Here is an 18,498-nt window from a genome sequence, read left to right on the forward strand (position 1 = left end):
GGACAAATAGTAGTGGTACATACTTGTATATAAATAGTTCTATATGATGGTTTGATTGTCAAGAGATCAGGACACAGAGGAGTTAGAAAGATATAACTCCCAAGGCAGGTAAAAGGAAAAGGTTAATTTACAGAACAAATGAAGCTTATTAAACTTGGAAATCGAAGTCTATCCACTCTGCAGACTGCAATGCAGTGCAGCCTTTAAATGGGTTAGCTTTTTAGCATAGTATCCTGAATCAAGCTTTATGTTGCCACAGTTAGATTGTTTCTGATACCCAAGTATGCTAGTTTAGAGCTTCTCTACCTCTCTGCAGAGTAGAGACACCCTGAGCTTTAAACATTTATTATGAAAAAGGGAAATCTAATAATAAAGGCTCCTGGTAGTAGGGTAAGCTTAGTCTACATGAAATGCTACTACAGAGAAAAAAAGATGTTGAAAGCACAGGCTCAGGGCTTCTTTAGAAATCTGGTTCTGAGAAGGAGAAGCAAAAGTGGGGGGATGGGGGATGAGGAGGGTCAGTTCGCAAAAGTAAGAGCAAAGCCTAGGCATAGCTCCATTCTTTTCCTCTGACTGAGAAAGGACTTATTTTGGCTTATTCATGGACAATCTTGGATTCTGTTGTGTTTTATCAGACCAGGTAAGGACCTGAAGTGTAGAATGGGTTTCTGCAATTATATTTCAATAAACTTGAAGAATGCATAGTGTAGTACAGGATCTGGAAGAGTGCATGAAATAAAAGAATTATGATGAAAGCAACACTTCAACCCCTTTCAAAGAGGCTTGACATCTGACTTGGAGAAAATGTTGGAACAGCTAAGGTGGTTGGCCTGCTGAGGGAAATCTAGAGATGCTGTGGAGACCTGAAAGTGTAACCCATCTGAATCCAGAATGCTGTGCCAGTTCAAGCAAGGACCAGACTGGTATCATAAAGTATTTGGGGGCCCTCCCATCAGAGCCTGCATTATGTGTGCATCATGGGGGAAAGGATCCTCTTGGGCTTCCACTTATATTTGATATTATTCCTGTCATGGAACTAAGGCATACAGATTAGGGAGATTTCTTCAAAAATATCATTCAGATGTGAGCTTCACAGAATTTACACCCAGAGCCAACTTTGTGCCTATTCATTACCTAGCTGCATTGGAGATTAAGCAAAGGGAATATGTGGCAATTTTAGAGAGACAAAAATATTTGGAGAGAGCCACTGCTGTCATATAGACTTTTTGTTCCAGGCCACCACTGCTATAGATAGTCATATAAATCTCACACCCATTCATGCATTTAATTAAACAATCTAACTATTTGGGCATTCATGGTCTTAGTATATGAAAACCATCTTTAATAATAGATACAAATGGTTTCAATTCGATGTCATATCTGAAATGACATGCCACTAAGACATGAATGGCTGACATCTGTTTTAGACTTGGAGATGAAAAGCTAATTGCAGGACTGTGGTGAATGGATCCCTTAGAGTAGAAACAGATGTCCAAACAGGCAGATGTCCATAACCTTGTCACACCACAAATGCCCAAAGTTTGTGGCCATAACAAAGGTGGTAACAGTTTCTACCGCTTTATTGAAGCAGATGTCCATTTATTTTATGGCACGAGAGCCTGGGGAGCTCCAGCTGGCCTGGGCAGGTATCCCTACAGTTGGGGGACCCAATCCTGCAATCCCTGGGAATTTCCACACTGTATTGGGCCTCTAAAGCCCTGGGAGCACCTTCTGGGCTCTCCCCTTTTACAGAGATGTGCCCTAGGCAAACTCTGGATTATGTCTTTAAGAGGGGAACCCTGGCTTTCCGCACTTGCAGAGACACACCTTGGCTACCCTGAGACACATCTCTGTAAGTGAGAAAAGCTGGGGTTTTGCTGTCAGAGATTCAGGGAATCTCCAAAGTACATCTCTAAGTAGGGGAAGCTGGTGTTCCACGCTTATGGAGACCTGCCCTGGAGATTGCCCAGGGTGCGCCTCTGCAAGTGGGAAATCCTGGCTTTCTGCTCCTACAGAAGCAGACCCCAGGAAATCTCTTACAGGCATTTCTGTAAGCGGGAACCATATCTCCTGCTGTCCCACAGGATAGGGCCCCTACCTGATGCAGAATAATGGGTGATGTATTTCGCCCAATGAAGCAGCTCAGCTGTGGGATACATCCCACCACAGCTAATTCATTTCATTTGACAACTTCTGTTTTTATAGTAGGGGAGCAGGGGGGCATGTACTCCCCACCCAGATTTCCATGCCAGTGGCAAGGTGCAGGGTACAGGGCTGCAGCCCAGCCAGAGCCAACACCCAGCAGCAGCAGTGGTGCAGAGCTGTGCCCCTGCACTGTCAATGCTTATGCATAGTCTATGATTTATAGCCTTTGATTCTCAAAAACATGTACTTGTGGTTTCTCAGACTTACAAGGACTGGTTTTATGTTGTTCATAATTCAGCCTTCATAATTTATCTTTTAAGCTAAACTGAAGAGGAAATTCAGTTTATATTAATTCAGGTTACGCAGCTGGGGCCTGTGGTGCACAGTGCAGGTCCTCTCACTGAGTGCTGAGGTCCTGGGTTCAGTTGCCGGCCTCTTCCTATTTATCAGGAGACATTACTTTACGGTTAGAGCTGCCAGGCTCTGGAATAGACTCCCAAGGGAGGTGATGCTCTCCCCTACCTTGGGAGTCTTCCAGAGGAGGTTGGATAGATATTTGGCTGGGGTATTATGATCCCAGCACTTGTTACTGCCCAGGGCAGGGGGTCAGACTTGATGATCTGTTCAGGTCCCTTTTGACCCTAGAAACTAGGAGGAAATGATGATTTTTTTTCAGAGCTGTACCATTCTGAAGAGTTACATCATATCAGATATTACCGCAGTGACTCTTCATCAGCTAGCTTACTTATTACCAGATTTCCCTTGCCCATCTGCCAAATACTCTGAAAAGTTTAGTTAGATTTCCTGCAGCCTATGTTTTTTGTCTTTTAATTTTAATCCAGTCACCTGAATTGCCTTCTGAATAAAGCTAGTCAGAAAAGTGGTGTTAGCAAACAACATTCTGCCAAAACCGATATTTTATTTAAATGTTGTTTTGGGAAAATGGGTAAGAGCAAAACCCAGTGGAGTGCTGGTAATGTACTTCAAGTCAGAGACCCCAGTCGAGAAATAACACCCCTTTTTATACTATTATATCTTCATTACTTAGATATACATAATTATAAACCAAGTAGCCTATAGGAATTTACATCAAATATGCATCAATATAAAGAAAAAGGAAAGAAAAACAACTAGTACTACAGCTGGAAAACATGTTATCCTTAAAACTCTTCACCTGTATTTTTTTTTATTTGTTAAGGAAATGACTCCCAAAAGGTGTGCTGCAACAGTCTAGTATGTCTTGAAAAATGGGTTGATTGGGCTCTGGCTTGGCTGGCTCCGTGTGGCTAGATTAGGCACCAGCCATAGCAGCCTGTGCAGAGGGATAAGGCCCTGGCCGGTCCAGCACTGCAGGAGAATCAGGTCAAGGGATAAGACTGGTGAGTGAAGCAAAGCTGCCAATTTTAATCTAGCAAAAAAGAACACCACAATTATCAAAAGTTTGGGAAACACTATGTTAAGGACATGCCAGATCAGTTTTTAACTTTTCCATTGTCTTACCTCCAGAACACTTTTGCTTCTATAAGTTCAGACCTAACTTTTTTCTCATTTAACCCAACTCCCTAGCTGGCCTGCAAGCTGAATATAAATTATTGACTTAAGTATTGTTGGAGTGATGTGTTAATTATGATAGTCCAGGAAATATGTAAGAGGCAAGGATTTCTGTGGGTGATACCTTGTATTGGACCAGCTGCATGGTTGGAAAAGACTTTTGTATCCAATGCATTCTTTTTTAGGTCTGAGAAAACAGGAGACCCAATGAATGATTAAAAACAGTTTACAGGCCTGTCAACTTAGAGGAGAGAGAAATTTCCAGGGGTAGCAGATCAGCAAATCACAAAAGGATACCTTGTTTAGATGATCTATCTTCACACTACAGGCAATAATGATCCTCTTCCCTTTTGGAAGGTCTTGCTCTTCTACTAATCAAGCTACCCTTTCTTCAGTGATTTGCTTGTCTGCTCCTCTTTGATACTCTTCAAGACCTGAACAGATACGAAAAAAAAAAAAGAGTTGGGTAAATTTGTACCTGCCAAATAATGTACTGAATATAAAATGTCTAGAATTGTTATCATCTAGCTACACTTACAAGAATCCACTAATGGCATTGTGAGAGAGAGAGGGAGAGAGACACAGGGGGCAAAGGAGCACTGGCCAAAGGTAGAAGCAGCTGTCCCAGCCCCAAAGCCTCAAAGGCTCAGCAGAAATACTCCTTAACCAGGTGTTTCTGGAGGGGAGGGGCCGGGAATCCAAACCTCTCTATAAAGAAGAGCACAGAGCAGGCAGGAGGGGAGAGCGCAGGACCGGAAGGAGAGGAGCCAGGTCAAGCAACGTTGCAGGAGAACTTGAGAGCAGCCTGGAGAGCTGGCAGGAGGCTCCTGCAGAGAGGGAGCTCCCCAGAGAAGACTTAGAGGAAGGTGTGGTGGATTGGCAATACCAGGAACTGCTTGCTATCTCCCCCGCAGCCGCAGAGCCCAGCTGGGGAAGGTACCATAAAAACCCTAATAGAAGGACACTCTGAAACAAAGGCACGTGAAAGACCCTAAAAGGGGTACAAGGACAAAGTGTCAATGGCAGACCCAGTGGGGTAAGGAGATTGTAATGATTCCCAATAAGAGGCTCATGAGGAGCTGCCATAAAGATGGGAACAGGTGAAGGATAAAGAGACCTCGCCAGATATATTTTTTTCCTTTTTTTTTCTCCCCCCACAAAAAAGATGGGGAACAATAATCTAGGAGGGGAACACTTGGTTTCTTTTTTTTTTTTTTGACAGAGGCATGGGAGAGAACCCAAAGGCCAAACATTTACGAAAAGATGATTTGATACCCGGTGGAACGGGCGAGGGTGTAGGGGATGGTGGAGCCCTTAGGAACATAGGCCTCAGGAATAGAGGACAGAGGACGACAACCAACTGGAACTACACACCCAGGTACTGAATCTACTCCTATAAACACCAAGTCGTGGCAAAAGAGGACGTGGGTGCGTGGACCTCCAGTTGGGACTCGCCCCTGACATCAGTCGACAGACTGAGGTCCTATGGGGCTATAAACAGAAAAAAAAAAATATATATATATACACTTCTCTATTGAAAGAGAAAACAATAGGCCAGTCAGAGAAACAAAAGGAGATAACCACTCCTACATCGAAACCGAGAGCAGCTGGAAAAGTAAAGACTCTTAGGAGGGTGCTACCTAACTAGATACTTGACAGGCATCTAAAACAATGAAAACCATAGCTTTTGTTAATTAACCAGTTACTTCTGCTACTTTAGGCAGTTAAAGTACTTCCTTCAAGTCCCTTGGATTCAAATCTATTCTTACTTCATCTCTCCTCAATTTGTTTAAAATTTCGGTAGAACTGACCCAATCTGCAAGTTCTTGAACTTTCACTATGACACATGATACTTGTGGGTTTAGGTTATGTGGTTTATCTGCCAAGTACCCCAAGTCTTCAGTTATATCCTTGTATTGCTCTTTTGCTCTAATTTGTGACAACTGGTAAGCCTAGTATGCCTTGGTTGTATGCCATCTGTCACTGGAGGTTCCAGCAATGCTTTCCTTCTGATACTCAAAGTATAGGTTGCATTTGCCACGTACTTGCATTTTTCTGATGTAGGTTAATAACCAAATACTTGAACTGCAAAGTTATCCAGTTTTGTACAATACAGAGAACATTGGCCTATGCTCCTGTATTCATTTTAAGATTCACAATTTTATGATATTAATTAATAGATTCTCTTTCACTCAAAGGCAATTCAGTTCTCAATGTACCTCAGAATAGATCTTTTGTCTGTCTTTTTAAGGGTTAAAAATACTCTTGGGGGTTCCTTCCAGATATGCACATTTTCAGAAAACGATTGCATTTTCTTGCCCATATGCATGACAGCTTTTTAAAACCCGACTAGGGACACATTTAAAACAACCTTGAATTGTCCCTGACCATTCTCTCTCCATTTCCTGTGTTCACAATCTTTTATTGGTAACAGGAAGCCTTCCAGTCCCTTCACTTCTGCATATTTATCCATTTTAGGCTTCTTTGTCAACACATGCACACATATTTTCCTCGTTTCCCCAGTCCTTTCAATCATTTTGCCATCATTTCCTCTGCTTGACATACATCTATGGCATGTTCAAAAGTTAAACAGTCTCCCTCAACACTTTTGCATGCAAAAAGTCTGATGCAATACCACACAATATTATTGTTAATGAAGGATTTAGTAGGTCCCTGTAATAAGGCCAGCTGTGGCACCCCTCAATGGCCCCACTTATTCTGCTTCACTCTCCAAACCCTCAGCCCCCTGCCCACCTTTACCTCCCACTTCTGACATGCCATACTTTGATATTAATGTGATTACTGGGGAGGCTGCCTTTAGAGGCCAGAGCAGTTTCTTTCATGGTGCCTTCTTTACTGGCTTTGTCTCTCTAGGCTTCTCCACCCCCAAATTCAGTCTCTCTCAACTGCTCTAGGGTGTGCTTCCTCTTTAATATAGTCCTCAGGCTCCTTTGCCTTATCATGCAGTTGGGTTCTGCCTCACCAGATGCTGCAGGGCAGGCAGGGGTCATGTCATTATGGTGGTGTGGGGCTCCCAGTGGAGGACAGCAGGGCGTGGAGCCCCATGCCTTTAGTGGGCAGCCTGCATCTGCCCCATGTACAAATCTGGGGGGCATGTGCTGTGAATCCTGGACAAATGCTGTCCCAGAGTCACAGAGCCTGGGACTGGGACTCAGTGATCCCATTCCAGGACTATCTCACCCAGTTAGTGATGTGTGGTAGCCCTATCCTCAGTCCTGGTCCATGGTTTCAGACTTCAGCTCCTTGGTCACAACACCTCGCCCCCCACAGCACAGAACAGGTCTCAAAACACAGTGTCCTGGGCACCCTGCTGCAGCCCTCCAGTAAGAATAAACACAAAACATAAGTCACCCAGTTGTAATTTAAACACAAACCCCACCTTGAGTCTCTAATAGCTGCCACACTCTTCCCTATGGAGTTGGCTTGTTCCCCCAGGCTCTAGCATACCCCACTTGTTTTCTGGCAGCCAGCCCTGTTCACCACTCCTCACCCTGCAGGCATAGCCTTCCTTATCTTTGTGAGGCTCCCAAAAAGAGTTTCTTCCCCTTCAGAATATCCAGGCCAAGCTGAATCTCTAGCCTCCAGTTTATGTGGTTCCTTGCTCTTTCATCTTTCAGTCATCTGTCGCAGCTCTATGCCAATAGGGCCCAACTGTTGCAGCTCTGCTGCCTGCAAGCTGCACTGGCTCTGTTCTCTTGCTTTCAGTAACAGGGGTAGGGGACCCTTCTACATTTCCCAAATCCACAAGTTTGTGCAGCCAGTTTTACAGAACAATACCTAACTGAGGTAATTTCCCCCTTGTGCCTGTATAAACAGATTAGTTTACAAAAAACATCAAGAAATTAATGCATCAAACTAGGACAAGGCCAAATATTCTCCAAGCATGTTGGGGTTTGTGGTGGAAGATAACATCTTAGCTACAGAAATGTAGCTGATACAACTATAATTAGATTTTGGATTGCTGCAGTATTGCAAAATCTTTTTATGCATGTCCTTTTTTTGTCATGGTCATTGACAAAAACAAACAAACAAACAAAAAAAAAAACCAAAAACAAAGCCAAAAAACAAAACCAAAAAACACACGTTCTGCTACGTGTTTAATTCTGAGGAACATTTTGTGCTTGTTAAAGATGCTGGAAAACTGTTGGAAAGTCTGAAGGTTTAAGTTCTTTACATAGAAAATGTAAAACATAGGTGTGACAAGGGGGGGGTGGGGGGCGGCCTGAGGCTGAGCTCTGCGTTGGCCTACCCACCTGTCTCGGGCAGTCTGCCTGCCTATCTCATCTGCCACACCTTGTTAGTAAATAATTAAGTTCTTTATTAGGGAGGAGGCTGCCCTTCATGCTCCCAGCTATACTGGGTCATACATACACGCTCTGACCTTCCCTACACATGTCCCATGCCTCACAGGTGTTACTACCATCATCAGCTCTCTATGCCCCGGCATTGAGCCTCCTGGCTCCCGTCCCTCTGCAACCCAAAGACACTGAGTTCTCTAGTGACTGGCTTTCTGTGCCTCTTTCAGGTGCCTGACTCTGTACCCCCTTAGCTGCACCCCTCTGGCACTGTGGGCTCACTGTGCCCCTGCAGCTGCGCCCCTCCGGGTCAGGTGCTATGTTTGCTGAGCCTGACACTGGGTTCTACCAAATCATATGCTCGCTCTCTCTCCAGGCACTAATGAGGCCTCCAAACTTGCCTTTCTAGCCTCATTCCGATCCTCCAGGGGTAACCATAAACAAAAACACAAGCCTCTAAGCCAATGGGTAGGCAACGTTTTTTGGCCTGAGTGCAGAAAAAAATAATCACAATGTCTACCTTGGAAGGTGCCAGAGTGCCAACATGCTAGAAAAACAAAATGAGGGCAGGGGGTACATGGCAGGATGCACTGCATATTAGTATAGTTAATAATCATAAATGTTGCCCTTTTTATGGTAAATATCAGATTTTCTAAAAATTGTAATCCTGGTAACAATAAATACAACTTCTGATACTACCTTTGATCTTGTGTATTTGTTTTGTGTGGGTCCCCGCACAACAGCCCCCAGCTCTGCCCGTGCCCCTTGCTCCCCACCCATGCCCCTTGCCCCCTACCCAAAGCCCCTGGCCCCCCACCCCTGCCAGAAGGGGCCCCCAGCTGTCAGGGCTATGGGGCCAGGGACCGAGGTCCAAAGCTCTGTGCCTGCCCCAAACAGAAGGCAGTGGCTGCTGCAGCAGGAGCTCACTGCTTCTGTCTGCTATGGGCTCAGGCAGAGGGTGGAGCCAGCTCCCAGCAGCAGCATGCACTCCCGGAGGGCAGAGGGGACACCTGCGCCCCCCCGATCTGTGTGAGGGGCAGGGGCAGGGCGGGTGCACACTTCAGGCTCATGCTCCCTGCCATGCTGCCCTCTCCTGCCACCTCTGCAGAGCAGCATGTGGAACCTGGAATGGTGGGGCACAGCGGGGGGCACACAAAAGCTGCATGCTGCTCTGAGTTCCCCACTGCCCTGGCCATACTTCCCCTGCAGGCGGGGGCAGCAGCGAGGGGCGTAACCCAGTGTGCTGCCCACATTGTTCCCATGCGTGTGAGGGAAGTGTGACCAGGGCAGGCCAGAGCTTGCAGCAGTGGGCAGCTTCCCTCTGTTCACTGCCTCTCCAGGTCGCACATGCTGTGCTCCCAGCCCTGCTGCCCTCCCTTGGGCCCTCCAGAGCACAGCATGTGTAACCCAGAGTGCCAGCACGCAGAGGGGTCACACAGGGAAGCTGCCTGCTGCTGTGACCCCCATGCTGCCCGGGTTACATTTCCCCTGTGCACACGGGAGCAGTGTGGGAAGCATGCAGGGTTGTGCCCCTTGCTACTGCCTCCACCTGCAGGGAAGTGTGGCCAGGGGAGCAGGGGGCTCAGAGAGGCAGGCAACTTTTGTGCACTCCCCGCTTTGCCCTGCTGCACTGGGTTCCACACGCTCCCTCCAAGGGATCTCGGAGTCATTATTGACTCCAAGATGAACATGAGCCGCCAATGCCAGACCACAGCCAGGCTACTATGAAACTATGAAACTATGAGAGGAGGAATCAAGCGTCAAAGATTTCCAGAAGGAGGGAAAGGAGAGAAATGGATGGGGCTTAAGATGAGAGAGGGAAAAATAAGAGTGAAAGTTGATGAAGCCAGGATTAGAACCAGCAGACTGGAGGGGAGCTGGGGTTACTTAAAATCAAGTGCTCTGAGGTTATTCTAGGTCACCTGGTGCTGGGGTGGAAGCAAGGGGAAAAGCCCAGTGGCAAGGAGGAGACAGCCAGGAAACAGAGAAAGCTGGGAGATTGGGGCTGGTAACTGAGAGGCAGAAAGCTGAGAGAGAGCCTGGAAATCAAGGAGGAAGGTCAGGAGGTCAATAAGAGAAAAGCCCAACTCGGGGTTTCAAAATAACAGGTTTATTAAACAGACAACACGCTACACTTCCCCATGATGTTAGTGGTTCCTACACACACACACACTCACAAGCACTCACATACACACCCACACAATGGTAGCAGGAGAGAAAAAGGCTTGGTGGAAGGATTGAAGTCAACGTGTGTAAGGACAGAGTCCAGGTCCTTTGCTTGGGGAAGGAAGGTGGGTGATAGCTACCTATCCTGGGCTGTGAGTTGATCCTTGATGGCCAGTCAGGGTGTCTTCCAGCAAGGTGTTGTCCAGAGTGGGGTCGCCAGCAGGGCCTTTGGGTGGATAGGTGGTGTGGCATGGTGCTGGTCCAGATGGAGAGGGTGTCCCACTGGGTCTGTCTTCACTGCCTCTTTTTATAGGGGCAGACCTTCTATGACCCTAGTGGCAGGGGCATGCCCAGGTAAGGGTCAGCCCTGGTGTACTAAACATGTGCACTCCAGGCAAGGACGTGCAGTTCCAGGTGTCTGTGTTGCAATAGTGGGTTGGCTGATTTCTGTAGGGACTTTGTCTTTCAAATGCTGGGTCCATGATTCCTGGGTGAGTCAATGGAAGGCAATGGTCTGGTCACTGAACTGATAGTGCAGTTGTTGAGTTGACTATTCAGTAGATGCCTGCTAGGATCGTATCTCAAGCATCCTCATTCATCCCCATTCATTCAGGAACCAATTAACATGAGACTAGTTAGACATGAATCATAGGTTACACCCAGGCAGAGGACACAAGATGGAGGTTTGACATTCAAAATGGAAACTTGACATTATTTATGCTAACTTACACATGTAGGTCTAAATCATATCGTATCACTTAAAAAACCCCAGTAAAAATCAGTAAAACAGTAATCACACAGTAAAAATCAATATAAACATAATAATTATACAATATAAAACAGTGGATCAAAGAAGGAGAGAGAGAAGAAAAAAAACTTGCTACAAAACTGCTAACACTTATCCTATGTCTTAGCTTACTCATACTTATCTATAGGAACTAGAGGGGGAGAGAAAAAGTCAGAAATAGTTGGGGAAGGGAGGGAATGTATTTTAAAAGAAAAAAAAAAGAAAAACTGGGGGTTTTGCTACAAAACAAATACAGGAGCTGGAGACATAGAAACCAAGAACAACTGCATTATGTAAATGAGTTAAAATAATTTTACAGCATCGTACAAGTGCTATTATGGTGGCTGTCCTCACAAACTTGTCAGTTATCTTGGACAGACTAACATTACTGCAGCATTTGCAGTATATCTTATGGCTAGAAACATGGGGGGATGCTACAAATTCTGAGTTAACTTAACCACCGAGCTAAAATTAATGCTGTGAAGTTCTTTAGGACAGCTCCTGACTTTGATGAATGCAGTTAGGGCATATGAGGGTGGGAAGGGGTGTGAGAAAACTCACAGGACTCTGTCATTTTCAGAATTGCCTGATACCTGAGTGTGCCAGGAATTAAACTGACCACTTGAATCGGCACTAGAGGTATTTTGAATGACATGGATCCAGCTTTGGAATAATTTTTTTATGTGGGCTTTAAAAATCTCCCCAGCAAAAGCATAGATCACTGGGTTCAGGCAGCAATGGATGAAAGAGATGGTTTCAGTTAGCTGCAGAGCCAGGGCCAGGCTATGACTTGTCTCGCATTCGTTTATGATATGCATGATCTGCAGAGAGTCCAGAAAAAGCACAATGTTGAAGGGGGTCCAGAAGAGGAAAAAACAGATGACAATGATGAAGATCATCCTGACGGCTTTGATCTTGTTTCGGTTTTTGACCTTGACACGTTGCAGGTTTATCAGGATATGGGAGTAGCAGTATATGAGGATGCTGAGTGGGAACACAAGTCCCAAGAGGTTGATCCCCAACTGGGTGAAAATCCTCCAGGTCTCCTGGCCTGGAGGATAATCAGGAACACACTCCACAGATTGTTCCATAACCACTTCTCTGCTAAACACCATATTTGGAACAGAAGCAAAACCTGCCACTAGCCACAGGACTAGGCTTATGAGTACACCCCAAGCAGCTGTGCGTATTCTCCTAGCATAAACAACATGGACAATTGCTATGTACCTGTCTATGCTCATAAGGGTTATAAAGAAAATGCTACTGTAAAAACCCATGTAGTAAATGCCAGCCATGATCTTGCATGCAGCATTTCCAAAAATCCAGTTGTCTGAAGCATAGTGAGCCTGAAATGGGAGGGGGGGAATGAACAGCAGGTCAGAGATGGCAAGGTTCAGTAGGCACATGTCGGTCTTGGTAGTGATTTTCTTCCTGGTAATGAGTACCCATAGGACTAAGGTGTTTCCCATGAGGCAGGAGACAAAGACTAGTCAGTAAAAGATTGGAAGGAAAAGTGATCTGAACTTGCTGAAACCATTTCCTCCACTGCAAGGTGAGGTGTCTTCATCATACACATAGATATAGTCAGTTGTGTTTGGGAGAGAGCTTGTGACATCCACCATTAATACCTATACATTTTTAAAAAAGATAATTAAAGATCTAATACACGTGGAAGGAGCACAGAAGGCCATCTTTGGCCACCCACATTCAAGTGGACTAAAATGAGGGGAATCTTTGAGGAATGAGGTATTAATCATGGTAAAGATGTCTTGTATTGCTTTATGTATAGCAGTATAGTTTATTCCCATACTGCAAGGGGCATAAATGACACCAGATAAATGTGTTTTTATCTCATTATAACTGCTTTCACATTGGGGTCTGCACTGATATAACTGTATCTGTTAAAAAGAATAATGTCCCTACTGATACAAACACAGTGCAGAGGCCAGCCATAAGCATAAAAGAATCTGATGCTTTCTATGTTCCAATAGAATGGTTGAGTGGGTGGTGAAAGACAGAAGCTTTTCCCTGATAAGATCTATAACTTTATAAAAACCCATCTTTTGAGTGGACAAACCTCTCCTTGCATTATCTCTTGAAGTAACAATTGTTCCTGATCTGCTGAGCCTTTTTTGGTGATTTGTATGCTGTAGACTGCAATGTAGTGAAGAGGCAGCCAAGTTCAAACTTGTTAGCTTAAGTACTGGTCATAATCTATCTGATGAAGCATGGAACTCAACCTATTTTGCCCTACTTTTCAGCCTTGATCTCTGTGCTTCTCTGGCTGGACCACTACAAATAGCCATTGTCAATCCATAGTATAGACATACTTTGCATGGTTTCAGTTCTCCAGATTGGAAGAATAAAACCAACATTGCTGTTTTCATCTTTTTTTGGAAAATCTAATCAAATTCAAGCTTAAAATATTATAGCCAAGGATTTCAACAGCAACTGGTAATTTTTGGGCTATCTCAATTTTTGGCTCTTTCAGCTGAAGGCATCTGAATTGTACAATGGAGTTCATTAGACTCCTGCCCTAGAAGGAGGACTGGACACCTAATGGAATATTCCAAACTCATTCTATTTAGAAAGCTTTTCTTTTAATTTGTAAAGTGTCTTAACAGCTTACTTGTTCTTTTTCTGCATTACTGATAAATAAGCTTGCAAAGCAAGATTCTTAGTTTCTTGAAAAGTTCCTGCAGAACTCTGAGATATATAGACGGAAAAAATCTAAGTATCCTAATTGATGAAATGCTTTATTTTTTGTGGAAATGATTTGCTCCCATGGGACAAAAATACAGGACGGGGTAGGGGTTTGGGAGGGAGTTCTCCATAAGAATTTCTCACAGAAACTTATGTTATCCAATTTGGGCTTTGCCCAAATTGAGGTACATAAACAACAACAACAACCCCACCCCACCCCCAGCAAAGATCTGTACTTAGAAATAATAAGAAATGAGAGATAAACACTGTAATATAAAATCTCCTATAAAGTCTCTACCACTATTCCCCCCATTTAATTTTTATAAAGCAACAGATATATGTAGAAAAAATATATGGGTAAAATATATGTAATAAATATATGTAATAACATGAAAATATAGCCTACCTGATTCTGATTTCACTTTGCACTTGTGTCAATTATGAGCATCATAATTAAACTTACCCTCTTTTCATCTTTACAACTTACTTCCAAAACATTGTTTTCTTTTCTCTCTTTCTCCACCTCTGTTTATCCGACATTCAAATTGAAACAGTATTTCTCTGTAGATTATGTAGAGACCAGTAATTCTTGCATCTATCCATCCCATGTTGACTCAAGTCAGTCATTTGCTGTTAAGCTTAGGATATATTTAATAGAAATGGATTTTTACCTTTGAATAAGTCATCCAGTTTTGACTTTTCAGTTTTTGTTGGTTCAGGATATTTTCTGTATCCTCTTCTGGGCATAGATGTGTCCAAGCAGTCTATAACTGTAGTGGTGGACGCAGCTACGAGTGGTGGTGATGTTTAACAGTTGTGGTAAAAAATATAGTGGCAAAATAGATGGCTATTGAGGTATCATAAACTGAGGTAAACAGGAAAAAGGTGAACATCAAAGACCTTTATAAATACCTTCAGTCTCATGTTTTCATACTCATGAAGTCAATAATACGGTTGAGCGGGTGTTTCGTTCATTGAACCACCCCTTTTTCTTGCAATCCCCCTTCCTGCCCCACAAGAAAGCCCTGCAGTGGCCCTCCATACGAGAGATTATGACCCCGTAGAACTTGTGTTGGGCACAGATAACACCAGGCCTTCTCCTACTGAAAATGGGAATAGTTGTGTTAAATTCAGTGGGACTACACTAGCTGCTGAAGATCCAACAAAAAATCTCCAACATCTTCTGCAAAATAGATTTTACAAAAATATCGATTCTGAAACAGTTTGTGTTGGAACTTTCAAATTTTGTATTGGAACGTTATGGGTTTTCTTTTTCTCATTTTTATCTTTTTACATTATGTCATGATGTCTTGACAGCATTACAATACGGCAATAAAGTGCACTAGTATTACTGATGACTTCTGACATAATAGCTAAAGTAGTTTGTTTTTAATATATATATATATTTAATTAAGGGCAGTTCCTTTTTAATGCTAATTGAAACATCTTGTCTTTTCCAGCTCAAAGAGTTTCTCGTGTTTTCTAATTTGACACTTTGTATGCATCATGAATTTGTGTACGAACAAAAGAAGAAATCCCTCAATCAATTTAAATGTACATTTTGAAATCTAAAATGATGTTTAAAAATTTTTTCCAAATGCAAACAAAAATCAAAATATTTTTCCTGGTGGGGATTTTTGTTGGAATAGAGAGGATTTTGTAAGGAAGTACATAAATAAATAAATACACAATTCAGTCAAAACAAGTGTTTTTCTTATGAAAAACTGTTTCAACAGAAGTGTTCTGGCCAGCTCTTATACCAGGTGGCAGTGAAAATGAGGCAGAAAGTTAGAAATGGAGGGAAAAAAGATAAGGAGTTAAAAAGAAGAGATAACAGGGAAGAGCATAGGAAACACAAAAATAACTGGTAGTAAATGAAAGCAGTAAACGAAGGTGGAGATTAAATTAAGCAGGACCTTGAAGATGAGGAGAGAACCTGAATATGATGCACTAAGAAAGATGCAAGTCATTAAATGAATGACATTAAATTGTGTCATTAAACTGTCAAAGTGAAAGACAAAGAAGGTGACACTAGCCGCTATATTTTGAATGATGGACAGTGATGAGGTATGAAAATCAGAGGTGAAGAGGAGGTCTCAGTAATGAAATGAAATATCACTAAAGCATGGATAAGGGTTTTAGTCAAAATGCAGCAGAAGAGAGGAGGTGAGTTTCTTGATTAGGTATAACTAGAGGAAGGAAATAACAGAATTAAAACAATTGGGATAACATTTTCAGTAGTTCTTGCATCTCGTTTTAAAATGTAATTTATAGACATTTTGAATGCCTGCCATTGGCTTTCAGTGAGGCTTAAGAATTTAAATAACTTCAGAAAGTTGGACTTATTCTCCTGAAAAATTTACCTTTTATGTACAAGGTAGGATGAATTCAAGATGACAAGAGTCAAAATGACAAGACTATATGGTATTAATAACTGGAAAGGACAGTGGAGTTGTCAAAGATGGTAGAGACTGGAAAGAGGAGGAGGACGATGACTGGAAAGAAAGTTGAGACATTCAGCCTTGGGAAGGTTTAGAATGACAGCTGGGAGATTGAGAGAAAGGTGGAGATCAGGGTAGAGAGGCAGATTTGAGAAATGTCAGCATGAAAGTGGTAATTCAAACTATGGGATCAAATGGGAAGGAAAGAGTCTAGAGTGGAAAAATAGGAGAAAGACACAGCTGCTGATTTTGTTCATGCTTTTTCTAACTGGGTCTTGTACACTTTGAAGCTTCTGCAGGCCAAACTCACTGGACACAGCAGGGGCTCTCTGCACCTCTCCATCCCCTCCACGAGCTTCTAGTATGCCTCCCTTTAAGTCAGGAACTACAAACAACCATCATCTACCCCTGCACCAGCAGCACTGTATGCCTCATTCTCCTTTTCCTCATACCAGAGACCCTTGATCCCTCCTACTAGGAACTGTGTGCCCCTAATTCCACCCTTTTATGTACAAAGTCCCCCCATTCTCAAGCCATACAAGGGGGTTCACCTGCTTTCATCTTCCCCTTCCCATAGCAAAGGTTGCTATTTCTCATTTAACCCCATTATTATTTGCCTGGAAGGTAAGTCATTCAGGATATGCCTATCCTGTGTTCCTGATTTGTCCCTGCAGAAATGCTCCTGCCAACACCACTGTGTTTCTAGGCTGGAGTGAGTGTGCAAAGCACACTTTGGCAGAACACATGAGAGAGATAGTGAAAACATACTCTCAGGCTGTCCACATATTCAGTTCTCTTGGGAGTAGGAGCAAGGTTATTGTTATACTGGAAGGGATTAATGGGTACCCACAACCAATTGTGTGATGTACATGCAGTCCTTGACTTACAATGTTTTGAGTTACGTTTCGCACTTACAATGTTTATAAATTGACACTCAGTTTCAACTTTCTCATGTCAGTTTTGAATTTACAACGTTTGATTCGATGCAATGCCATACGAGCAAACAAGTTCGCTGCATTGCTCATCTCCCTGGAGGACATCTGTCCAAACTTTCTTGGACATTTTTTTTAGGAAAGCAGACAAGACTCCAGAAAAACCTGCAGCCAAGACTCCTGAGAAGACTCCAGCTAATAACCCTTCAAAAAGTCCAACCAAGAGCCTTTCAAAAAGTCCAGCAAAGTCATTTCAAAGAAGTCCTTCCAAATCAATATGATTGCTATTTACAATATAAATACATTAATGTAGCTATATTACTCATCTATAATTGATCGAGGACAACATTCTGGGGTACTTTTGGTGAAAATAGGGTATCAGGCCTTGGTTCGGTAGCCAATACCCCATTTATAACATTGTTTCTTATGAGAAAATTGGTTCTGAGTTACAACGTTTCGACTTAAGACATGGTTTTTAGGAACCAATTGTGTCATAAGTCTGAGGACTGCTTGTATACAGAATTGTCCCTGGGGGTGCTTAAAACTGTGGCTGTAAAAAAACAAGGGCAGAGACTTCACTCTTCTCCTTCATTTTTTCTATTGTTTTCCCCTTGATCAGTAAGGATCTGAAGCACAGAACAACCTCTGGAGTCTAGAATTATTCAGCTGTGATGGTCCGACTTTGTCACATTTGACACAGACAGACAGAGAAGTGCTGAAATGCCATCGAGTAAGCATGTATGACTTTGCAGCTGTGCCAGTAGGACCAGAAGTGAGGGAAAAATGTGGTAATCCACAAATCAGTAAAAGTGGTAGTGAGACTGAGCTGGTCAATGAAAGGGCATGGTAGTGAAAGATACCAGCCAAAAATCCAATGGCTAAAATATCAACCTGAAATAGCCTCCCAGTGCTTTGTCTGGTGCTACTGCAGCCTTGCAGTTTGACACTGGTTGGTTATGCAGCAATGCTGTTATTATTGTGAATTTCCCCATGAGAAGAGAAAATTCTTAGAACAAAGGAAACCTAGAAGCCACAGAGATGCACATCTTCTGATCACTCAACCCTCACATATCCCCACAGAATGTATTTCTCATTCTCAGGTTAGGGTTGCTTTGGTTAGAGGTCTGAGGATTTACATCAGGTGCTATACTGGGTGTACACACAGGAAACAATTCTGTTAGTTGCAGAAGAAAAAAAGATCACCTGAGCTCCGTAGCTTTGGTAATGCACATGAGGAATGTGTAGGCAATAGATAGATAGCTTTCTGTCTGTCTTGTGAGACAATAGTTTTGCATCAAGTGAGGCATCAGCTTGTTGAACATCTGCGAGTGTGGCTGTAGAGCCCAATTCTTAAATGACAGTCCCTTCCGCACTTATCACATGTTAAATTCCTGTAAGGGACCAGCACAGAGGCAGCCTGGCTTAATAGCCATACCACTGAGGAGAAGCAGGGACCG

General features: G+C 43.2%; 1 pseudogene; it reads right to left on the minus strand.

Annotated features, from left to right (window-relative positions):
- Nucleotides 1–11,522: 11,522 nt before the first annotated feature.
- Nucleotides 11,523–14,425, minus strand: LOC102370305 (annotated as a pseudogene).
- Between the last annotated feature and the right edge of the window lie 4,073 nt (nt 14,426–18,498).

Source organism: Alligator sinensis, unplaced genomic scaffold (genome assembly GCF_000455745.1).
Source record: "Alligator sinensis unplaced genomic scaffold, ASM45574v1 scaffold54_1, whole genome shotgun sequence".
Taxonomy (NCBI): Eukaryota; Metazoa; Chordata; order Crocodylia; family Alligatoridae; genus Alligator; species Alligator sinensis.